This window comes from Jaculus jaculus, chromosome 12 (assembly GCF_020740685.1).
Source record: "Jaculus jaculus isolate mJacJac1 chromosome 12, mJacJac1.mat.Y.cur, whole genome shotgun sequence".
Lineage (NCBI taxonomy): Eukaryota > Metazoa > Chordata > Mammalia > Rodentia > Dipodidae > Jaculus > Jaculus jaculus.
The window spans coordinates 23,328,109-23,340,623 of record NC_059113.1 but is presented as its reverse complement, the minus strand read 5'-3'; the positions used below and the strand labels follow the sequence as shown (position 1 = coordinate 23,340,623).

The 12,515-nt window shown below is 47.0% G+C and overlaps 1 long non-coding RNA gene across 1 annotated transcript; it reads left to right on the top strand.

Annotated features, from left to right (window-relative positions):
* Window positions 1-3,674: 3,674 nt before the first annotated feature.
* On the top strand, window positions 3,675-11,998 carry LOC123453719. The gene is made up of 3 exons (XR_006632935.1): window positions 3,675-3,819; window positions 4,251-4,320; window positions 10,835-11,998. It is a non-coding gene; the product is annotated as an uncharacterized LOC123453719 (long non-coding RNA).
* The last annotated feature ends 517 nt before the right edge of the window (window positions 11,999-12,515 follow it).

The window sequence follows — 12,515 nt, the reverse complement described above, 5'->3', positions numbered from 1 at the left end:
AAAGACACTTGAGGTAAATTTCACCAAATCTAGTGGCAAGAAATTGCATGAAAACATTTTGTTAGCTTCAAACATATTTGGGGGGAACACCCAATAAAGTAATTCTTTCCTATTTCAGAGTGTTCAAATATGACAGGGACATAATTTCTTCAGAAACCTAAGAAGAGGTATGCCTCAACTTCTCACTAACCTAGCCCAGTCATAAGCTAAGCTGGAGATGAGCTCCGTGAAGATATGGCATCTAGGAAGACCCAGGGCAGGACCCAAAGGCACTTATTTTTTCACTACAGTTGGTTTCTAGCTGTACAAAACTGAGGCTGCCAGCAATGTTTCTCCCTCCAGGGGTAGGGTAAGGCAGTATCTTTAAAGATTCAGTCCCTTGGCAGGTGTCTCACTCAGCTCCAAAGAAAGTGTGATCTTGGAATGTCTGTGGTGGATTCAAAGCTCTGGGGCCAGCTGGTCTCAAAATGAGGCTCTGGGGTATCAGAATCTCAGTGAACTACAGTTTTAAATGGTGTTAACAGAAGCAAAAATACTTCCCAATCGAGCCAAAATTTTAAACCCCTGATCAGTGGCTTGTACCCAATGTAAGTATTTATAAAAGAAACAATTCCTGGTGTTGCTATTCATGTACATTGCAATCAGAGAATGGGGTAGGCGGATGGCTATCAACCAGCAGGTTATTTACTGGACACTGCTGTAGACAGGGGATAAACAAAACTAGGTCCAGATGCAGTCTCTGTCTTTAGGAAGCTGACTAGAGAGCCACACATGGGAAGCAAGTGGCTTAGTGTGGCATGAATCCAGAGGTGGGTGATAGCCAGCTGGGCAGCCTAGGCTACAAGCACTGCTGGTATGGGAGGATGGGAAGCAGAGACCAACAGCCAAGGGAGAGATGAAGGAGCAACATATATATATTTGCTGCATTCACAGGATTGTGATAGGAAGGATACAAAAAAGGCCAGTACTACCAAGCATGGTGCTACATGCCTTTGATCTCAGAACTCAGGAGAGTGCTATGTTAGGAGGATCACTGTGAGTTTGAGGACAGCCTGAAACTACATAGTGAATCCCATCTCATCCAGGGCTACAGTGAGACCCTACCTCAAAAAACAAAAAAAAGAAAGAAAGAAAGAAAGAAAGAAGAAAGAAAGACCAAAAAGAGGGGCCAATACAGTAAAATACTATGCCACATAAGGAGCAAAAGAGAGAGTATATCTCTTGCTGCTGCAAAAAAACTCCAGACTCATGGGCCACTTTGTGCACATGGTTGTATGTGGATACTGGGACATAGAACCTGGGCCAGCAGCTTTGCAAGCAAAGCCTTTAACCACTGAGGCATCTCCCCAGCCCACCACTTCTATATGATGTGCTGAGGAGGTGGCCACATGATTTTCACAAAAGTAGGAGTGTTCTTCCAGATCTATGGAGAAGGATCATGGAAGGAGGGAATCGAGGTGATGGAAGAAGAGGAAGAGGATCCAGGAGCACCACCAGGACCAGGAGAATACCCACTGAGTTCTGGTTTGTGTCTATCCTGGGGTTAAATGTTTGATAATGCACAATAAAAGAGAACAGGCATTGCAGCTCTACAAATTGTCTAAGATCTCCAGTATTGGTTGGGGCAGTGGAAAAGTTGCAACATTCATTCACAGAGGCAATAACATCCCACCAAGGCAAACACTGGTTCATTGTGGGGGATAAAAAAAAAAAAAACAAACTTGATGTTGCAATGATTTGTGGTCCTCTCAGAAGCCATAGATATAAGCAGATAGATTGTATATACGTGGTACTGAAATTTTATATTGGGGGTGAGGTGGCTTGATTCAGGTGTTCCCCCATAAACTTAGGTATTCTGAATGCTAGGTTCCCAGCTGATGGAGATTTTGGAATTAACCCCTCCTGGAGGCAGTGTATTGATAGGCTTTGGGTGTTATAGGCAGTTTCTCCTTGCCAGTGTTTGGCACCCTCTCCTGTTGTTTTTGTCCACCTGATATTGGCCAGGAGGTAATGTCTACCCTCTGCTCATGCCATCATTTTCCCCTGCCATCATGGAGCTTCCCCTTGAGCCTGTAAGCCAAAATAAATCCTTTTTCCCCATAAGCTGCTCTTGTTGGGTGATTTCTGCTAACAAAGCAAATCTGATCGCAACGGTAAAGTTGATACTGAGAGTGAAGTTGCTGCTAGACACCTGACTGTGTGGCTTTGGCCTTTTGGAGCTGATTTTCAAGAGGAATATGGAAGATTGAAACCTTGGCCTAAGAGATGACTGGCAATGCTGTAAGTATAGCTTGATGAACTATTCTGGTCAGAGTTGAAAGAACGAATGCAATAAGAACTATGGACTGTGAGGTTTGGCTTGTGAGGGTGAGAAAGAGCTTTGCTTGGACTGGGCTAGAAGCAGTTTGTGTGAGAGGCTTGCTGTTATGCTCTTGTCCTGAGAAATTGTACAGAGTTGAAGTGAATAGAAATGGACTGGTGGGTACAGAGGGGTATGGTACAGAAAAAATTGAATTTTGGGGCTAAAACTTCTACCTGTTCAGCTGCAATTGTATGAAAGTTTACAACCATTGAGACTGGGCCAGCTGACCTGCAATGGGACAACAGTATGAATGCAAAGTCTTTTGAAGGAGCCTGAATGCTGAAAGAGTGTCCTATTCTTCAACGTCTGCTTTAATCCCCTCTGGATTAACAAATTGGCACTCCACCTGGTATTACGGAGTGTGAGAAATACAGGAAAGAGAGAGTCATTGAGTTTGCAACATGGTCTTGTGTTTTGGAAATGGTTATGGGCAGTGTGAGGCAGATTTGCTGGATGCTTTCATGGAGACTAAATGGAGCTGTGAGGATGGACTGTGGGTTGCAGTGGAGATGCCAGGACCACGAGAAGGCTGCTAAGGAGAACTGCCAGCCCAGATGAAGTTTTCTAGGACTGTGAGTAGCCTATCCGGAAAGGCAGAATTGGAACTCCAGACACTTATTGCTGGTTAGAATTATCAGACTTGGAGATTTGTCACTGGCTAGAGTTGCTAGGCTTAGAGTTACAGAGTTTGATGTTTGCCCTGGTTGTTTTAAGTCTTGTATTGGATAAATATTTCTTTGCTATTCCCAGTGCCATCTTTTACAATGTGACTGTTTATTCTGTGCCATTATGGGTGTGGGGGGGTTGGTATTATGTCTCAGTTAAAAGACCTTGAATTATGGGGATATTTGAACGTCATTAGGATTGATAAAAATATCAGGACTTAAATTTGAAGTGAATGTATTGCGTTTTATATCATGGATGCTTATCAGTTCATGGGGGCCAGGGCAGAATGTGGTGGTTTGATTCAGGTGTTCTCCCATAAACTTAAGTGTTCTGAATGCTAGGCTCCCAACTGATAGAGATTTGGGTATCAATGCCTCCTGGAGGCAGTTTATGGCTGGGGGCAGGCTTATGGATATTATAGCCAGTTTCCCCATGCCAGTGTTTGTCACAATTTCCTGTTGCTTTTGTCCACCTGATGTTGGCCAACAGGTGATGTCCACCCTCTCTGCTCATGCCATCATTTCCCCTTGCCATCATGGAGCTTTCCCTCAAGCCTATAAGCCAAAATAATCTTTTTTTTTTTCCCGAAAAGCTGCTCTTGGTCGGGTGATTTCTGCCAGCAATGCAAACCTGGCTGCAACAGGGAATGATCACGAAAAACTACCTTAAAATTTACCTGTGGCAGGTGGGCATGAGTAATAATGAACATCAAAGTTGAGAAGCACAGAAAACTTCTTTACCACATTCCTGGAAGAGAACCTCACCTTCCAGACGGTCCTTGCCTTCTCAGGGTGAGTCACTCCTTTCTCCCAGCAACTTCAGCACCTAAACTTGCCTGGCCTGTTCCAAGATGTGCCTGAACTAAAATTTATTGGTTTGCAAGCCAGCCTTCCTGCCTCCTGGTGTGTGAGCTGCGTGGGGACATTTCTTTACCCCTGCCTCTCAGTCCTACCACACACCAGTACATATTATATATATGGCAGAATGGCATTATTCTGCAAACCCAGGGTCTGGCTTTAAGGGTCCCCATGTAGGTGAAAGGGAGGTACCTAGGAGAGGTCTAGTTTCTGCCAAGCTCAAACTCAAGGCTACTGAGACATTTTTGGTAAGGAATGTCCACTCTGCCTCCCATGGGAGAATAATGTTAGTAGCATACACTTTGGCATATTTCTTGTCACATTTTCAAAGTGCTTTCACAGCTGTTGTCATTTGACCCTTACAGAAACCCTACGAGGCTGGTAGAGGAAGTCATTAATGGCCGCACCATGCAGGCTTCTGCATTCAGCCAACAGGTAGGCACTGTGCACCTGTGGTCTCAGTACAGCCGTGTTTTTCATGACAGAGGGGAACAGGGTGAGAAAGACCCTGCCCCCCTTTTATACACTCTATAGAAGAATAAGCAAGTAGCAAGGCAGGGACCATCCTAATTTTTTCAAAGGCAGTCATGAGAGAGAACTACCTTAGACTCTGTGATCTGGAAACCTTCTAAGTAGCTGACAGGGCAGATTGAGCATGAGCTGCCCGTGGGAAGGCTACACATGGAAAGTGAGGACTACGTGCCTGGCCCAGTATCACATCTCCGCCCTCCCATTTCTAAGTGGATACTCAGATCCCATGGAAGGATGTGGTACACATGCGTGCACAGGTACACATGTGAGTGCATGTGCACACACAGACACACACACACTCACCCCAATCTGGTAACTCCAAAGGTAGCACCAGACAAGCAGCCAGAAGTCACAACAAAAACCCTCCAAGACAAGTGGAAAAGGGGCTGTGTCAGCCCTGAACCTGTGACCCTGTAGCAGGCCTGTGGGGTGGAGCAGAGAGCCTGGAGCTCTAAGGAGGCCCATGGCCCGACCCAGAATGATGTGGCCTGAACAGATCTGCCCCTGTGGACAGTGTTTATCTGGTGGAGCTGGATAAGATTTCAAAGTCAGCAAGCAGTTTTATTAGAAGCAGTCAGAGAAGTCTTGGACTATGAATGGGATGGCTCTGGCACAGAGACTGTGTATCCTGATAAGTGCACGAGCACTCGGGTCCAGGAAATGTTTTCCCTGACACAGAAATATGAATATTCATCTCCGGTGGCGACTCTGGTTGACTGCCCGCCCCCCTGCCTCCACTCATGCATGCTCTGAACCCTTCTGCTGAGGAAATTCTCCTTGACCTTCAAGATGACAACAAACTCGTTTAACTCCACAAAGTGCATTACTGCATGGACAGCCTTCACCCTAAACTAAACTGCTCAAGAGGTTGTCAGGGGAACGCACCTAGATCGCCTACTACCTGTGAGTAGTGGACTCCATGCCCAATTTATACCAGGCATTCTATGTGCCCTAGAACATTCTGCATGCCTCCCATACATTTTCCTTACTCACCATTAGAAATCTATGTGCTGCTTAATCCCCATTTAAACATGGAAAAAACCAAGACCAAGGGTTTCTATATATCTAGGAAGGTCCCATGGACATTAAATGGCAGAGCTAAGATTCTAATCATAGTCCCTCTGATTCAAAATCAAGTATCTTAACATGACAGGATTCCAGCTACAAAAAGGAACATGCCCAGGGGCAAGTATCCTGGCCACATGGGCAAGGTCAAGGGCCCCCAAAATTCCAGCAGGTGTATAGGACCTAGAGGCAGGTGGGAGCATTTCTCATCACAAAGAAACAACTGTGTATGTTCAGGACTTCTGCACTGGCCATCTGGTGACAATGGCTGAGCCCAGAAGCTCCTGGCAAGCAGAGGGTCCTCCTTGACTCCTGAGCCAGGCCCTAAGACAGTGTCATCACCCAGAAAACACCCGACTATAGGGTCACTCCACAGTGAGCTGAGGAGGGCCCCATCAGTTTGGAGGAGATTATGATCTCTGAGATATTAACAACACCAGAATATTGTTGTTTCTTGGGTCCCACTTCATTTTCATTCATGTGATAGGTTCATGCAGTGGAAGGCACAACGGATTTGAAATCCTGGGACCTGACCTTGCACCCAAGTTGACTAGAACACCTTGGACAAGTTCCTGCTTCTCTGGACCTTTGTCCTCTGTCTGAGGGGACTGACAGATGAAGGCTTCTACTTATGAAATTCATTCATTGCAGGCTACTGAGGATGACATTTTCCTCTGATGCAAACTTTGGAAAAGGTTATCGGGGAGGTGGGAGATGGCAGAGAGAAAAACACAGGAAAACAGAAATAACTGCACAGCAAGATGGACAGACACAGCTTGAAGTAGGGAAAACTACCTAGCCAGAGACAGAAAGAACAGTCTGCTGATGTTCAGAGAAAACGAGAGCCCCTGATATAAGCAGACTCTTGCCAGTATTGCTGGAAACAAATAGTGACAGATTGCTAACATGTTACAGTGAAAATTACCAACATGATGAGACTTTTGCACCGTAACCAGCACCTCTTGTTATCCCATTAGCAAAACTGAAGAGACCAAATTGCTAAGAGGAGAAAGCATTCATGTTACACTGTCACTCTTGTCCTGCTGGAGAACACCAGGGACAAGCCAGAGGCACCTAGAAATGTCTCAAGGGCCAATTTTTCTTGGGCAGATTTGGGAAATCCTTGGAATGCCTACCCCCTTTCCCACATTAGGAATACCTCATAGGCCACCAACAGTTCCATCTCCACCACTCGGAGCTCTGTGCACAGTGCTCAGCGGGGCTGGGAGGAACTGTCAGTCACTGCACAGCGCAGAAGTTAGTGACCTTTATAACGTTTACAAGTATGCTGGCAGGGCCAGGGCCAGGGAAGGATAAGCGAGTGGACTGTGGTGTGTCCAAATGTGTAGAGAGCTAGATTCCAGATCCTTCCATCTGCTCCTAGAACAAACCAGTGCAGGAGAACTCACTGTGACTTTCACTGCTGCCATTCTCTCTGGCTCTTCCCCAACGTGCCTTGGCCAGAGAAAGCCTTGATCCTAATTCTATCACCCCCGGAGTTCAAGCTGTCATCTGTGCCGAAAGTGGTGTCAGGAACAGGACACATCTGGTCCAGACATTTGGGGAAGGTCCTTCCTCCTTGAACTGTGGAAGGGTTTCTTGCTCAACCAACCAAGGCCCAGAGAGAGCAAAGTTAAAATTTTACTACATGCTCACTCCTCACTCAGCCAAACCCTACACTTGCTCAAACCCCTTCATGTTTTCTCCATTTATTCCCCTGGAGAAATCACTGCCTACCCCAAGACCCTGCTTCCAGCCCGGAGAGTGGGGCCAGCTGTGGACTATATGTCCCAATAGTCACTCAGAAAAGCAACTGGCCAAAGATTGTTCTGAGTAACTGAATGGTAAGGGCTTTTGTAGACCAAACAGGGACTTGTCTTTGTAAAAAAAATCTTTACAAAGTACCCAAGTGCTGGGTGTCAGACAGGACAAGTTTTTTAATCATGTTTAAATGATTTATTTAAACGTCAAGGCATGTCACCTCACTTCCTTTCATTTTTCAAACTGTTTGTGTTTTTTCTGGATGATAAATTTATCTTCAGACAGCCTCAATATGACTAATTAACTTTGAAATATAAGAACCAGATGTGTGAGTTGGAGAGCTTTCTGAACTAATGCCAGATAGGCTGGTGGGTTTTTTTTTTTTTTCTTTTTCTTCCATGCCTCCCCTTCCCTGCCCCCACTCCTCCCTGCTGGCCACCCTGAAATGGCAAAGCAGAGATGAATTTCGGAAATGGAAGCTTGAGGCTCCGACTCACAGGGAGTACCCACTGCTCACACTCTAGTGTACACACGCTCGCCTCTCACAACCAGTTCCCCCTCTGTGAAAATGCACCTACGGTGTCCACCAGGGAAGATAGAGCTATCTCTGGGGGAAGCCTCAGAAAGCACCCCTACTTTAATCATCAACCTGACGTGGACCCAGAAACTGCCAAAATGCATTTGCCACAGGAAAGACAGAGACCCTGCACCGTGGCACACACTGACTTGTTTTCAAGAATGTCTTCCCAGTGATTTCATCCTCAGCTCTGTCTCTTCCCTGTTTCTGTTGAGTTGTCAGGGCAAATATAGAAGAGGGAAGAACAAGATGGAGGTGGGTATCTGAGCCTTCCAGCCCCACATACGAAAGCAAGGGCTGCTGGGAGCTCTATTCCATAGATGTGTGTGTGTGTGTGTGTGTGTGTGTGTGTGTGTCCACATGTCTCTGGGTGTCTGTGCATACACGTGTGTGTGCATATCTCTGTGTCTTTGCATGTGTCGCTCTGTGTATGTGTTCCCTCTCAGGGACAGGATACTAACTAACAGTAGAAAAACACAAAAAAAGAGAGTCAGTTTTCTAGGGCTCAGGTAGCTAAGTAGCAAAGGCCAAAGTGAAAGGTAGGAACTCCGTGCCTCAGTTTCTCCACGTAGCTACTCCACCTGACCCACTGGATCTTTCCACCAGAAGTGGGTTGAGGTTACATGGGATCATAAGCATAAAAAGGCTTGGAGTGCCTTGAGAAACACATACACACCCTAAGGGATTATTAGGGTAATTCCCACAATTACTCCATCACCATAACCATAATCATTATGATGCCTCTTGATGTCGGAGAGTTTTCACCTGGGATAATGTCACATACCTGCCAGGTCAGTAGCCTTGCTCACTGGGCCACACCCCTCTACAACCATAAACAGTAGACTCACCCTTCCCCCACTCTGGAACAATGCAACAGAGCTACCTCCTGGGCTCAGAGAGAGGAAAATCCCCGCTCTGGGCCTCAGTCTCTGTACTGTACTTCTGGCACAAAAAAATGACTCAGCCACCAGGGCACTTGAACCCATATGCTACTGAACTGAGCAAGAGGAGGTTTGTACGGAGGCTCTCTTCCCTGCACTAGACAACAAGCCCTTGAAAGGTCTGGCAGTGGCCTTTCTCTCCTGTCTCGCCTGACTCTGAAAATCAGCTGTGCTTTCAGCTCTGGGGCCAGGGTAAGATTATGCCATATAAGGTAAGATTGTGCCATATATTGGGCCATATCTGATATGTAAGTAATGGGTTCAGCTCCTTGGGAGCCTCATGTTTTCCTTGCTCTGAACTTGGGCCTGTTCTCTTCTGACAGAATACTGTCTTGCTTTCAGCAGTGTGTCATCAAATCCCCAGTAAAGAAGGGGTGTCACCCTGAAGGAAGTATTTGCATAGCAGTGGAGTTTCTGGAAACTTGTGAAGAGTTCAATAATAATTCAACACCCAAGGCAATAACATGGAGGAGAGAGGAGGAAGGGGCTGGGTGTGGAGAGAGAAAGCAACCTCGCCCTTGGAGTCGGAGCATGCCTAGTCCTGAAGTGGAACTGTGTCTCAGGGGCAGTGGACACACACTGTGGCTGGGAAGGTGGCTGAGACGCTCTTGGGTGTCATTTCTTGGATCTGCTCCTGTGGCAGAGGGAGGGGATCTGAGGGGAGTCTCAGTGCAACCCTGGTCCTCTCGGAAGACAAACCTCATGCTGACCAGACTTCATAGGGGAGGCCGTGGGAACCACTTTACACTTGGCATCTCCTTACTTCCCCATGTGGACGCGCAGACAGAGAAGCAGACAACGTGACAATCCAGAGCCAGCTCCTGGGCCATCACTTCCTCTCCACTTAGTGGCATGCGCCCTGGCCCTCACCATGCTTCCCAGGGGCCATCTTCCGTGGACACTAACACCCAGGCCCACTGGGACCCCTGCAGTCCGTCACCAGAAACAAGTTGTACCAGTACCTTCGCTGGGCTCTTTCCCCTGCGTTCCTTCACCCCACCCCAAGCAACACATCCATTTTCTGACTATTAATAACATTTCCTGCCGTGTCAAACTAAGATAATTATGGAGCTCGCCAAATTAGAGCATTCTTGATTAAAACAGGGAATGGAAAAGTGTGGGAAGTTTGGGACACGCAGATTGGAAAAGTGAGCCCTGGGTGTCCTGGGACCATATGGCACTGCCCCCTCCTGTCACTGTGGAAGAAGAGAGCAGCCCCATTTCCCAGGCCGGCACCAAAACCTACCATCACACTCTCTCGGTTTGTTCCCCAGTGGAAGGAAAAGATTTGTGCTTAGGGGCAAGAAGGGGCTCGCAGTTCTAGTCAAAAGACCCCACAGTGGGGCACCCATGCAGCCCCCAGCACCACACAGCACTGGCTGAAGCCAGAGACCTGCGTTTGTTCTGCCTTCCCGCACAACCACACAAGCACCCCTGCCTTCTGCCACTCAGTGAACATAACAAGCAAAGAAACTTGACACCATGAGCGACAGAAGCCATCATTTGGGATCTGTCAGATTTGATGTCTTAGAGACCTGTATGTGAAGGCCCGCACCCTCCCCCGCCCCCGTACAGCTTGAGATATTTAATAAAGTAAAGCCCCCAGGATCAAGGGCTGCAGTCCCTCCCAGGCCCCGCCACAGCCTGCGTTGGAGCTCTTTAAAGCCTGCCTCGCGTCTGTCTCTCTCCAGAAAGCCTTTCATGCCGCCTCGCCAGACTGACATTTTGACAAGTTGCCACGAGTGACATCTGATTTGTACAAATTTCAAGACTAATAAATCTACCTGTCAAAGCGGAAACTTTAAAAGGAGCTAAGCCCAGCGGGTATAGTTTAACAGAACTCAAGTTGATGAAACTGTAGGATGGAGAAATTATATCTGTCACAATCCACCCACATTAGTTCTGCAGAAATGTTGGCAACTGAAACAAACGTCTTTCATGGGTGTTACTGAAAAAAAAATTAAAAATAAAAAATTTAATCCAAAAAGGAGATTGTTAATACCCCGAGTAACAAGTAACAGTTCTATTTGTAAACTAGCAAATTTTATTTATTTAATTTTTAATTTTGTTGCAGATGTTAGAAGTGGCTCTTCTCCTCTCTCCTTAGCAGTCTTGATGGAATCCGGACTTTCCACCAAGCTGGGACCATCGACCACTAGCAGCTGCCTTGCTCACTGGCTGGGTGAACAGAGGTGGTGGCAGGTGGTGGCAGGGTGAGGTAGGACACGTGCCCTCAGCTCTGTGTCCCGAGGACCCTATTGGCTGCCTGCTCCCTGTGGGCAGGCATGCAGAGCACTGAATGGCTTCCTCACATCTCTCTCCCCGGACCCCGGCCAACATGTGACTTGGAGCTCCGAGTCTAGCCTTCATCCTGCTTACTATGGTGAGACTTTTGTTTGAAGGTTATGCATGTTTGGGGGGAAGTGTGGAGGGGCACAAGGAAAGAGGACCTGGAATCCTGGCCAGCTTTTTATTTTACTTTTCCTTTCCTGTCTCTGTCCTGCTTCGTCCTGTCAGAAATGTTGAAGAGGCAGAATTCTTAGATCAGAGGAAGAAAGTGTAGGACAGAAGGTCTTCTGGGGATTCGCATACACCTAGGGCACACACACACACAACAGGAAGAACTCTGAAAGAAACCCCCTTACATCATGCATCCTCCCCACTGTGCAACACCCCCCCCTCAGTCACTCTCAGCTTCTAGAAATAGAAGCGGCCTGCCATTGCCCTTCAAAGCAAACCACCCTGTGACGGCAGCCTCATCAAGCCGTAACTTCCAGATCAATAACTATCATTCTCCCTGCCTCTGCTCTTCCTGAGAGTTCAAAACAGAGTCTCATTTGCTATCTTCCTCAAGCAGTTAAGATGCAAGCAGGCAACAACAGGGAGATTGATTCTTTTCTCATTCAAGAAGAGAATAAGGACCCTAGGTCACCCAGCACATTGACTATTATGCTGGTTTGAATCTAAAATGTCCTCCATAGCCTCAAGTGTCTCCCCAGCTGGTTGAGCCTTTGGGAGGTGGAACCTTGCTGGAGGAGGTGTGTCACTGGGGTGTGTTGGGATTAAGTTAATAGTCCAGTCCACTAGATGTTCAGAGCCATCTTGCTCTGACTTCTCACTCTTGCTGCTGAAATAAAAAGAGGTGATCCAGTTGATAATGAAACTTCACCTCAAAGCTATATAAGCCTGAAGTAAGCCCTTTCTGTGGTTGTTTGGTTGTAAATGTGTGTCCCCCCCATAGCCTCAGGTATTTTTTTTTTTAAGATTAAGCTTCCTAGTTAGCATTCAGCAGGCAGAGCTCTGATAGAGAGTAGGCGTGTTGGGCTGGAGAGATGGCTTAGCGGTTAAGCGCTTGCCTGTGAAGCCTAAGGACCCCGGTTCGAGGCTTGGTTCCCCAGGTCCCACGTTAGCCAGATGCACAAGGGGGCGCACGTGTCTGGAGTTCGTTTGCAGAGAGGCTGGAAGCCCTGGCGCGCCCATTCTCGCTCCCTCTATCTGTCTTCTCTCTGTGTCTGTCGCTCTCAAAAAACAAAAAAGAAAGTAGGCGTGTCACTGAGAGCACATCTCCAGTTCAGCCCCAAGGTGTTTAGAACCAGCTTGTGCTTGCTCACGCTATCAGTTCTCTCTCTTTTTATTTTTTATTTTTTATTTTTATTTTTTGCTGATGGATGTACAATAAAGTGAGTCAGCTGCTTCTGCCATGATGGAACTTCCCCTGGAATCTGTGAACCTGAAATAAACCCTTTCCTCCCATA